The sequence below is a fragment of the Halichoerus grypus genome, chromosome 1 (assembly GCF_964656455.1).
Source record: "Halichoerus grypus chromosome 1, mHalGry1.hap1.1, whole genome shotgun sequence".
Taxonomy (NCBI): domain Eukaryota; kingdom Metazoa; phylum Chordata; class Mammalia; order Carnivora; family Phocidae; genus Halichoerus; species Halichoerus grypus.
Genome location: NC_135712.1, coordinates 173,379,523 through 173,392,561, shown reverse-complemented (window position 1 = coordinate 173,392,561; position 13,039 = coordinate 173,379,523). Strand labels below are relative to the sequence as shown.

The window sequence follows — 13,039 nt, the reverse complement described above, 5'->3', positions numbered from 1 at the left end:
AAAATAATACTCTATGATTTTTTTAAAAAACTGAAATAGTTTTTGTATAATATATTAGTTTCAGGTGTATAACATAATGATTTCACAGTTGTATACATTACAAAATGCTCACCATAAATGTATTTACTACCTGTCATCACAAAAAGTTATTTCATTATTATTGACTATATTCCCTAAGGTATATTTTTCATCCCCATGATTTATTTATTTTATAACTGGAAGTTTATACCTCTTAGTCCCCTTAACTTATTTCACCTAATCCCCTACTCCGCTCCCCTTTGGCAAACAGCAAAACCCCAGTGTTACCTTACACCAGTCAGAATGGCTATTATCAAAAACAGACAAGAAATAACCAATGTTAAAAAAAAAATAACAAATTTTGGTGAGTGTGTAGAGAACAGGAGACCTTTGTGCCCTGTTGGTGGGAATGTCAATTGGTGCGGCCACTGTGGAAAACAGTATGGAGTTTCCTCAAAAAAATAAATAAATAAAAAGAGAAGTACCATATGATCCAGTATTTCCACTTCTGAATATTTCCCTGAGGAAAATGAAAACACTGATTTGAAAAGACTTATGTGCCCCTATGTTTATTGCAGTGTTATTTATAAAAGCCAAGATACTGAAGCAATCTAAGTGCCCATCAACAATGTGTTGATAAGATGTGTATATATACACAATGGAATATTACTCGGCCATAAAGAATGAAATCTAGCTATTTGTGACAACATGGATAGACCTAAAATGTGTTATATTAAGTGAAATATGTCAGACAAAAGAATATCGGATGATATGTATATATGATCGGATAAGATGTGTATATATACACAATGGAATATTACTCGGCCATAAAGAATGAAATCTAGCTATTTGTGACAACATGGATAGACCTAAAATGTGTTATATTAAGTGAAATATGTCAGACAAAAGAAAGACAAATACCATATGATTTCATTTATATGTGGAATCTAAAAAAGCAAAAAACAACAAAAAGAGAGACTGAAACATAGAGAAGAGTCTATTACATTTTTACATTTATTTTGATGATGTTTGTTTGTTTGGTGGTGGCTGAGTAGAGTAGTAGCTTGATTTGTCAGCAAATACCATGAAGTTAGGGATATTTTTCTGTTTGTTTTCCCAGTAACTGTTTTTGAAATAAATGAATAAATGTAAATATAAAATCTGTTCATCTGTAAAGGTAAAGAAGCACCTGAGTATGAATCATATTTACGAGCCGAGAGAATTTGTATATGTAGATTTTCTTGCAAATAGTGTTGTGAGGTGATTTTTGTTTCTTTATATTGCTCATCTATATGTCTCCCTCAGTTTCTTTAGGCACATAGCTGGGACTTCATATTACCCACAGAAAGCTTGCCTTCAGTGGGCTCATTTCTTAACCAACAACCATTTAGTTGTAAGTTATAGAAATGTACACTAGTTCACATAAAGAGAAGGGCTGTTGAAACCATATGTCAGGCAAAGGGATTGCGATCTAAGAACAGAAAACTAGGTAAAACCTGACCTCAAAGGGACTTGAAAAGGCAGGATATGTGACTACTTGTCACCCTTTTCATTTTATTTTTAATACCTTATTTCTCATGGGGATCAGGATTAAGGGTGTATGTTATCCCAACCCTAGTTTTTCTGGAATGTCTGTTTCATTCTCTGATTCTCTCAACAGACTAGTTTCTTTTACAATAATTCTACCTTTACTTGCCTTGAACTCTCAGTGGTGCAGTTTAGAATCTCTGAGAGAGAATCCTATTAGGCTTAATGTGGGTCAAGCATTCCTCCTTGTTCAATCACTGTAGCCAATTACACAGTACATAGGACAATCCTTTCCAGGAGCTATGGATGGGGCAAACTTTTTAAGGTGCAAATATTGATTCAGAGACCTTCCTGGGATCAGTCCTAGATATTCCTCCTTTTTTCCAACCCTTCCAACCTACCTTCCATTCTTTTGGGCTCTGTTCTTTGCTCCATGACAGCTAACAAATCTGATAAATGTATTCATGATGTTAGCCCATCTAACAGGTAATTTCTTTTGGCCAGTTTTCCCTCTGGGAGCAATTCCAAAAATCAAAGGGATGAATTTAATAGTAAATACCTTATTTTTAAAATTTTTCTTAAAAAGATTATTTATTTGAGAGAGAGAGAGAGTGCACAAGAGAGCAGGAGGAAAGCGGAGGGGCAGAGGGAGAGGGAGAAACTGACTCCCCGCTGAGCTGGGAACTCTATCCCAGGACCCTGGGATTGTGACCTGAGCCTAAGGCAAATGCTTAATGGACTGAACTACCCAGGTACCCCTAATGCTAAATATTTCAGACAGTGGGAAAACATTTGGTAGTATGTATTGCTTTTAGGTGCTGACTTTGCTTTTTGTATGTATAATCCTTCTTCATGAAACCATTTATGATATATGAGAATCTTTTACCACTATTACTATACTATTACTACTGGTGTTCCATATGCCAGGTGGAAGACTAAATACCTAAATTGCATTATGTTATTTAATTTTCAGTTGTTCTTTGAGGCCAAATAATGCTATGTCCCCACTTCACAGGTGAAATTGAGGCTTATGTTAGTTAATAAATTGCTCAAGATCACATGGCTAGTAAATAATCGGACCATTACCCCATCTCAGGCAGCTGTCCCAGAACTTGTGCTTTTAGAAGAGGAACATGATTATTTTCTTTTTTTTTTTTTTTTTTTTTAAGACTTTATTTATTTATTTGCGAGAGAGAGAGAGAGTGAGTGAGAGAGCACAAGCCATGAGGCGGGTGGGAGGGGGGAGAGGCAGAGGGAGAAGCAGACTCCCTGCAGAGCAGGGAGCCCGATACGGGACTCGATCCTGGGACTCCAGGATCATGACCTGAGCCGAAAGCAGTTGCTTAACCAACTGAGCCACCCAGGCGCCCCGAACATGATTATTTTCTAATGAATAAAATTGGAACCTAAGTTTTCATTTCAAATCTATATCCTTAATTGCACAAATATAATATTTACTTGCATTCTGTGAAGAATATATTTATGTACGTATGTACATATGTGTGTGTGTGTCAAGTTTTAGTAATACTTGAAAAGAAAGAATGAACCCTTGATCAAAGTTGTGGTTTTGTTTTTTATGGTTTATTATCAGTTTTTAGCTGTTGTTACGGATTTGTAAGCTGGAGTTGCAAGTCATGACAATAGCTATAAATAGAACTTTTCTTCTTATCAGTGGCTATCCCCAATGTAACAAAAAGTTAGACTTTGAGGTACGCACTGAACTTTTGTAGCCAACTCACATACATAGAGCTGGTGACTGACCATAGTAACATAAAACAAATGGTGATTTATTTATGATTCATTATTAACTTGAATATAGGATTTTTGTCTATTTCATAAGAAATATTTCCTTTCATTTGTCGTAATCCTTTGTGGCACTTTATTTATTTTGGGGGAATATCTAAGAAAGGACATTAAAAAAAGATAAGTTACATTTCTGGATATATTAACAATATAAAGAAGACATATTTGGTCTTTACCTTCTGGACATTATTGATATTAACTTGAAAGTAAAGGTAGTTAGGTACTTAATATAGTGATGAATTATTATGATACGCAGCAGGGGCTACCATAATCTTAATAAGTGATAATGTATTTATGGCTAATCAGGAAAGTAAAATATTTTTATCCTAATCAATTATACTATATTTAAATGTAAATTAGACTGGACTTGTGTAATGATATTTCTGAGTGGCCAATCTATATTGATCTACATAAAATGATATTTTAATTATAAAAAAAATTATAAGACAGTTATTTTGCTCAAAAGTAAAGTTTTCTACAATAGAAACTTGGTTAGAAGATACATACATATACATAAACTTGAAGGTATGAATATATACATTTATTCTCGGTAATATTATATATATTTTTTCCTCAGAGGGAAACAGTATTGCTTCAGGGGAAATTACTCTCAGGCACAGAATTATTTTGCAATTAAAGTTTAACTTGGTGGCTTTAAGAGAAGATATAATACCATATTTATGGAGAGAGTGTTTTGTTTTTGTTATTGTTGCTCTCATTTTACACATTCATATGTCTAGCAAAACCCACCAGATATTTTCTAGTTCGTTGTTCACCTTTTCATTATTTTATAAGCTTTTGTAATATACGTTCTTTAGAAATTGTCTTTTTTACTGAATCTGAATACCACAAAATATCACAGGCTCCTAGAGCCATTATACTAACAAAGAAAGGCTAGAGTGGTGAAGTGACTTGTCAATAGTCACACAGCTGGTGGGAGACAAAACAGAGAAAGGAAGCTGGCATCCTGGCTCCTCATCTGGGCAGTTCTATCAAGCTGAAGATTCATATTGACCATATTAATTTTCATTTCCTCCTAATTTAATTTTAGAATGGCAATAGTTAAGTATCAGCTACACATAAGCTTATTTATACTTGCAAAGTGTATTTATTTGTATATTTTTTATTTTTATTCTAGGGATCTTTGATATACAATACCTCCACAGTATGTGGTCCGAAGAACTGCCCTAAAAGGTAAGCTTCCCACAAGGGAAGATTGTCTTTATTTCACTTCACCTTTGGTTAGCCTCCTTAGTTTTTATGGAAACATTAAGATCTATTCCTTACAGAGTGATGCCATGAGATCATTTTTAGTGTTTTTCTGAAGGTTGAAGTTAATGAAGATGGTGAAATCATGTAAATTAAGACTTGACAATAGGAAATTGAGGCCTTTCCCAAGTCTCTCTGGAGAAGATATTTGTGGTAGCTTTTCTGTGGCTCAGATTAACTTGATAATTGAAAAACTTTTGAATTTGGCATCATGGAAAGAGTATTGGGAATAAAGTAAAAGTTGTTGCACTTTTACCAAATGGCTTTATAGGAAAGAACATTTTATCAGGCAAATCAACACAAATAAGTTACTAGGTCCTACAAATATTCAGGTCTTAAAATTGAAGCCTTTTAGGGTTAAAACACAAGCAGTATAACTCATGATCTGTGATATATGCAAATTTTTTCCTTCTAAAAAAGTGAAATACCTGTTTTTATTTTCTAAGGCTGCTGTAGATATGTACCATGAACTGGGTGACTTAAAACAACAGCAGTTTGTTTTTGTCAGAGTTCTGTAGCTTAGAAGTCTGAAATGAAAGTGAAGGTGTGAAGGCAGGTCTTACTCTCTGAAGGCTCTGAGGGAGGAATCCATCCTTGATTCTTCTAGTTTCTGGTAACTGGCAACAGTATTTGGTGTTCCTTGGCATGTAAAGGCTTCACTCAGATCCCTCTCTGTCTTCACATAGACTTCTCCCCAAACTTGTATTTGTAATAGGCACCAGGCATTGGATTGAGGGCCCACTCTAAAACAATGCAACCTTATCTCAACTTGCTGATGTCTTCAAGGACCTTTTCCCAAATAAGTTCACATTCACAGATCTAGGGATTGGGATTTCAACACATCTTTTTGGACATAGTTCACCCATAATAGTATATATCCCCTAAAATTGACATCAGTGATGTTAAAATTAATTATGGTTAACTAGGAATTCATGGGGAAAAACACTAACGAGGGTGGTGGTGGAGGAGGTCTCATTCTATTAATACACATAAAATAAAATGCCAACTCATTTTAAAAGTTGTAATAATTATGTCTTGATGGACAACTTATCTCCCAAACAAGATAAAATTTAAAACTCAGTTATTCAGTATAGGGATTGATGACATTGGGTAAATATTAGCACATGATTTTGACTCTCAGGGGAAGATTATTTTTAACACCCTCAATTATAAAAAAATTAGGAAAAAAATTTATTTCACTTGATTCCTTAATTGTTTTTCATAAGCCAAGATCGAGTCAGGTATTTTTTACCACTTGAGTATTGCTCTATAACAAACCACTCCTAGATTCAGTGGGTAAAAAACAGTAACTATTAATTATTTCTCATAAATATATCAGGTAAGCTGTGTGGGTCATCTGATGTGGAACCCATTTTTGACTGGGTGTGTTAGTGTATATAGAGTCTGCTTGTAGGTAAATTAGGGGGAGCCTCTGCTCTGAATAGTCTCTATTCCTCCAGGAGAAGCCAGGCTTTTTCTCATGGTGATGACTTTTTCTTATTCCACAGTATTTTGAGTGTTATCAAACTTGGTATTAGTTTTTATTTTTATTTCCACAGACTTGTCTAGCTACAGTCCATCCCAGACAAAGTAGTAGGAGTGATCTTCCTAAATCTTTCCCTAAATCTAATCAGATTATCGTAACTACCTATAAATCTTTGTTCCTTGTTTTCCTTGGATCAACTCCAGCTATTTGACATGGCTTTAGAAGTTTTTATATTATTTGACCATTGCTTACTTTTCTACCTTCATTTCTCACCCCTCCCCCCTTCCAAAATAGGTTCTACCAGCTTGTATTTTTTTTTAAAGATTTTATTTATTTATTTGTCAGAGAGAGAGAAAGAAAGAGCACAAGCAGGGTGAGCGGCAGGCAGAGGGAGAAACAGGCTTCCCGCTGAGCAAGAAGCTGATGCGGGACTCCATCCCAGGACTCTGGGACCATGACCTGAGCTGAAGGCAGGAGCTTAACTGACTGAGCCACCCAGGCGTCCCTCAGCTTGAATTTTTATTTTATTTATTTATTTATTTATTTATTTATTTATTTTTAAGATTTTATTTGACAGAGAGAGAGACACAGCGAGAGAGGGAACACAAGCAGCAGTGGGAGTGGGAGAGGGAGACGCAGGCTTCCCGCAGAGCAGGGAGCCCCATGCAGGGCTCGATCCTGGGACCCTGGGATCATGACCTGAGCCGAAGGCAGACGTTTAACGACTGAGCCACCCAGGCGCCCTTATTTTTTATTTTTTTATTGGCATAAAATGTATTATTTTTTTCAGGGGTACAGGTCTGTGATTCATCATTCTTACACAGTCAGCTTGAATTTTCAAAAAATTGTTTAAATATGCCATTTTTTCTCTTGCTCTTCTTCATTCTATTCCTTCTTTCAGAAATATATTGTTCTCCTCATCCTGCACCCTTCTCCCATCTTTAATCAACTCTTTATTGCTAACTAAAAAATTGATGTTTGAGAAAGGCTTCTGTGTTTTTCTTCTCTGGGTTCGGCTTTCCTCTGCCAGTATCAGTGTGGACAACATGAAAATCACATTGTACTGTAATTGCTTTTTTGATTAGTTTCCTTTCTCATTATGAACCCTAGTAAGCCAGTGATGATACCTTTTATCTACATCGTGGTATTCAGTCCTCAGTAATTATCCATGGAAAGAATGGAGTATATAATGACATCTTTTGTGTTCCAATTACACTGTCTTTAAAAGTTTGAGATGTCGAAATCATACTCAATGGCAAAAAGCTGAGAGCTTTACCCTTAAAATTAGAATCAAGACATGAATGCAAACACTTACTACTGAACTTCAGCATAGTATTAGAAGTCCTAGCCAGAGCGATTAGACAAGAAAAAGAAATGAAAGGCATTTAATTGGAAGGGAAGACATGAAATTATCACTATTTACAGATGACATGATTTTATATGGAGAAAACCATAAAGAGTCCACCAAAAAACTGTGAGAACAAATGAATTCAGGAAAGTTGCAAGGTTCAAAATCGATATACAAAAATCTGTTGCATTTTTATACACTAACAATGAACTATCAAAAAAAAGTTAAGAAAATAGTCCCCTTTGCAATTGCATCAAAAAGAATAAAATGCCAAAAAAAAAAAAAAAAAGAATAAAATGCCTAGATACAAATTTAATCACAGAGATGAAGGACTACTGAAAACAAGAAGAATTAATATTGTTAAAATGTCTATCCCTCCCAGAGCAATCTACATATTTCAGTGCAATTCTTATCAAAATTCCAATGGCATTTTTCTCAGAAATAGAACAAAAAAAATTAAAATTTGTATGGAACCACAGAAGGTCCTAAATAGCCAAAGCTGTCCTGAGAAAAAAAGAACAAAGCTGAAGGCAACACACTCCCTGATTTCAGACAATACTATAAAGCTACAGTAATCAAAACACTTTGGCATTGGCATAAAAACAGACAAATAGATTAGTGGAACAAAATAGGGGGCCCAGAAATAAGCCCCCATGCATATATGGTCAATTTATGACAAAGGAGGCAAGGAAGGAGAGTGTCTTTAATAAATAGTGTTGGGAAGACTGAGCAACCACATACAAAAGAATGAAACTAAAGCACTGTCCTCCATCAAATACAAAAATTAACTCAAAATGGATTAAAGACTTGAATGTAAGACCAGAAACCATAGAACTCCTAGAATAAAACATAGGTAATAAGCTCCTTGACATTGTTCTTAGCAATATCCTTTTAGATCTTACTCTAGAAGCAATAGTAACAAAAGCAAAAATAAACAACTGGGACTATATCAAACTAAAAAGCTTCAGCCAGCAAAAGAAATAACCACAAAAATGAGACGGTAACTTACATTTGCAAATCATACATCTGATAAAAGCTAATATCTAAAACATATAAAAATCTTACATAATGTAAAAAAATAACCCAGTTAAAATACGGGCAGAGGATCTAAATAGACATTTTTCCAAAGAGGACATACAGATGGCCAACAGGCACATGAAAAGGTGCTCAGCATCAGTTGTCATCAGGGAAATGCAAATCAAAACCACAATGAGATATCACTTCACACCTCTCAGAAGGGTTAAAATCAAAAAGACAAAAAATAGAAAGCATTGGCAAGGATGTGGAGAAAAGGGAACCCTCATGCACTGTTGATGGGAGTATAAATTGGTGCAGCCACTGTGAAAAACAGTATGGAGGTTTCTCAAAAAAATTAAAAAACTACCATAAGATCCAGCAATTTCACTTCTGGGTGTTTATTTAAAAAAAAAAAAAAGATACTAATTTGAAAAGATAGAGGCAACCTTATGTTATTTGCAGCATTATTTACATTAGTCAAGATAAGCAAACAACCTAAGTAGCCATTGATGAATGAATGGATAAAAAAGATGTGGCATGAAGCGCCTGGGTGGCTCAGTCAGTTAAGCATCTGCCTTCGGCTCAGGTCATGATCCCAGGGTCCTGGGATTGAGTCCTGCATTGGGTTCCCTGCTCAGCGGGAGGCCTGCTTCTCCCTCTCCTGCTGCTGTTCCCCCTGCTTATGTGCACACGCTCTCTCTCTGTGTGTCAAATAAATTAAGTAAATAAATAAATAATATATTTTAAAAAGGTGTGTATGTGTACATATATATGTATACACAGAGACACAATTGTAATTCTACACAGCTATAAAAAAGAATGAAATTTTGCCATTTGTGGCATCACGTATGAACCTACAGGGTATTATGCTAAGTGAAATAAGTCAGAAAAAGAAAGACAAATACTGCTTGATTTCACTTAGAGCTGGAATCCAAAAAACAAAAAAATTGGCAGACAAACCCAAACCAAACTCATACATACAGAGAATAGGTTGATGGTTGCCAGAAGGGAGGGAGGCTTGAGGGAACACCAGGTAGGTAAAGAAGATCAAGAAGTACAAGCTTCCAGTTATAGGGGCATCTGGGTGGCTCAGTTGGTTGAACTTCTGACTCTTGGTTTCGGCTCAGGTCATGATCTCGGGATCATGATCTCAGGGTCTTGATATCAAGCCCTGCGTCCAGCCCTGCCTCTGGTTCGTGGGGATTCTGCTAGAGATTCTCTCCCTCTCCCTATGCCCCTCTTCACGCTCACTCATATACATGCTTTCTCTCTCTCTAAAAATGAATGGATAAATCTTAAAAAATAAAAAAAAAAAACAAGCTTCCAGTTATAAAATAAATAAGTCATGGGGATTTAATATACAGCATGGGGACTGTCATCAATAATATTGAATTGCAAATTTGAATAAGAAAGTAAATCTTAGAAGTTCTCATCACAAACAAGATGTAACTTTGTATGATGACAAATGGTAAATAGACTTAATGTGGTGAACATTTTGCAATGTATACAAATGTTGAATCATTACATTGTACACCTGAAACTAATAAAATGTATCTCAATTATACTTCAACGAACAAAGTTGTTGGACCTTTCCAGAATTAAGACTGAAAGGCAGGAGGTCGGGTACTTTCAAATTGTCATGATCCCCTTTTGGTTGTCCTTAAGGAGGGCCCTGGCACCACCTCCAGGTGCCCTGGCCTCGTGTCCTCCACCACAGGTTGTAAAAGTGGCTGCCTATGGATAAGAACAGCTTCAAAACAGAGTTATGTTGGTTCACACATTTGTTTTTTTTCCTTCTAATTGCAAAAAGATAAAGCTTTAATTGTTGCCAACACTTGAAAATTCGATTTCAGATATAATGATGATTTCTAGGTTGTCTTAGAAGAAATCAGAATACCTTCGTACCCCAGGCTTGCACTCGTAGATGGCAGGAGGGCTTTCCTGGGCAGCAGCTGCCTCCTTCTTCGTTCTCCAGTTTATTATATCACTTCATTTGCTACCTATTTGGCCCTGACAGGCCCTTGAGTTCAGTATCCTCAGCTGCACAAAGACTTCTGGATTGATGGAATGTGGAAGCTTAGTTCAGCTTCTGAGAGTCTGTCTCTGGTGAACCAAAGATCGTAGGTTCAGTGGCTGAATGGGCCATTTAGTTGTTCCTGTCATATATCTATCAACTAAGTGAAAAATAATTTTGGCTTTATGTTCAGAGTCCTGTGCTTTAAATTCCTGCTCTAATATTGGAGCAGGTAAACTAACTTCTCTGAGACTCATTTTTTTCCCATCAGCAAAATGGAGACTGTAATATTTGAGGGCTTGCAGCATGTAAATTTGTTTTGTTAACACCACAACATTTAGCCTAGCATACACACAGAGAAAATGGAAGAAAATAATTACATTCTTTTTCTCTGGATTGATATAAGTAATTTTCGTCTTTTGTTAGATATTAGTCAGTTAAAAACAGGAAAATTAAGTACTGATACATGCTACAACGTGGAGGTACTGTGAAAATATTATAAGAAGCCAGAAAATACTATAAGAAGTCCACGTATATGATTTCATTTATATGAAATGTCCAGAATAGGCAAAAGTATAGAGATAAAAAGTATAATAGTTGTTTCCAGGGACTAAGGGCAGAGGAGAACATGGGAGTACTGCTCAAGGGGACAGGGTTTCTTTTTTGGAGTGATAAATATGTTCTCAAATTAGATAGTGGTGATAGTTGCACAACCTTGTGAATATACTAAAAACCACTGAATTGTATAGTAAATGGTGAATTTTATATGTGAAATAGATCTCAGTATAGTAATAGATTATGATATGCATGTTTTAAGAAGACAAAATTTCTCCTTCAGATAAGGTGACTAGGGGATGTAACAAAATAAACAGACTCCTTAGGTTATCATTCAAATCAATACATACTGTCTTCCTAAAAATCCTGATGTGTCCTCCCAGGCCAAAGACCAAGTCAGGTTTCTAATTTTAAGGATTAATGGTTTAATAAAAGGTTATGAGTGATGGAGGCAGACAGAGATGGGTAAACATTTAATTTTTTTCAATTTTTATCTCTGTAAGCCTTAAATTCCTTACACTATAAAGTAAGCGTCCTAATAGTTATTTTGTTGGAAGAGTTCGAAGAGTATGAATGTAGGAGTTCGAAGAGTATGTCAAGTACTGATCTTAGTGTCAGTTATAAAATAGGCCCTCTATAATTTATACTTTTTAAATGAATGTTACTTGGTTGTAAATTTTAGGCTATAAGATTATATTATGGGCAGCCCAACTGTCCCAAGGTTGATTTTTCCTGTGCTAGCATCTTAGCCAGGAAGAAAATAATGGTTAGAATCTCTGCTAATACTTAATGAATTTAATCAGCCCCTGAGGGACTTTTGATATAGCAGGGAAATATTTAACAGAGAAACATGATTTTTATTCCTCCTATGTTTCTCTTGATAGTCGACAGAGCCTTCCCTAGCAGAGGTAACATTACCTGTGCTGAGAGAAGAGTATTAACATACCATGAGGGTAATGTTAGAATGAAGAGAACACATCCCTGTGGCCTCACATTAAAATGTTTCTGTGTGTGTGTGGCTCTGAATGCAATTTAAATTGCTGCCAAGAAAATAAACCACTGCCTGAAAATGGACAATTCAATTGTCCATCAATTTTTATTATTTATGATTTTTTTTTCCTTTAGAACACAGTTTGTTCATTCTTTTTTTAACTTTGGCTTTGTGTTTGGAAATTGAAATTAAAATCATAGCCTAGGAATATAGAAGATGATTGAGTTAATCAATGTGCATATTATAGATTATAATGTTAAGCCGAAACTTCTAATCTTTTTTTTAAAGACTTTATTTATTTGAGAGAGAGAGAGTAAGAGAGAGAGCAGGAGCAAGGGGAGGGGCAGAGGGAGAGGGAGAAGCAGGCTCCCTGCTGCAGAGGAAGCCAGACAAGGGGCTCCATCCCAGGACCGTGGGATTATGACCTGAGCTGGAGACAGACACTTAACTGACTGAGCCACCCAGGCACCCCAGAAACTTTTCATCTTAATTATGAAAAAATGGTTTGTATGAATTGCTCCATTTGATACAATTGCTGTTGTATCCTTTCCTTATGGATGACAGGAAGGATTATGCTATGGGGAATAGTCAGAATAACAGTTGGGGTTATTTGTTTCAGCAAGTATGTATATAGGGATCTAACTATATGTCAGAATCTATATTAAGTTCTGGTGATATGGTGGCAAATAAAATAGATATTTACCCTCAACTTTTGAGTTTGATATATCATAGAGATGACAGATGTAAAGAAGTAAAAAAAAAATACTGATTGTGTTAGGTGCTATGAAGAAAATGAAGAGAGTACAATGATAGAGAAACAGGTTATTGAATGAATGAAAGGATGTTCATGAAAGAAATTGGAGATGCTGACACAAATGGGAAGATATTCCATCTCATAGTTGGAAGAATTGATATTGTTAAAATGCCTACATTATCAAAAGCAATCTACACATTTAATGCAATCCCTATCAAAATACCAACAGCATTTTTCACAAACTAGAACAAACAGTT

General features: G+C 35.6%; 1 protein-coding gene across 4 annotated transcripts in view; it reads left to right on the top strand.

Moving 5' to 3' along the window:
• The window catches only part of CNTN4 (contactin 4), a 913,259-nt gene that overhangs the window by 230,110 nt on the left and 670,110 nt on the right, over nt 1-13,039 (top strand). For all 4 annotated transcript variants that reach the window (XM_078075924.1, XM_078075918.1, XM_078075913.1 and 1 more), the window contains exon 2: nt 4,487-4,542. The gene's annotated coding sequence lies outside the window, so the exon portion shown is untranslated. The remainder of the gene's footprint in view (nt 1-4,486; nt 4,543-13,039) is intronic.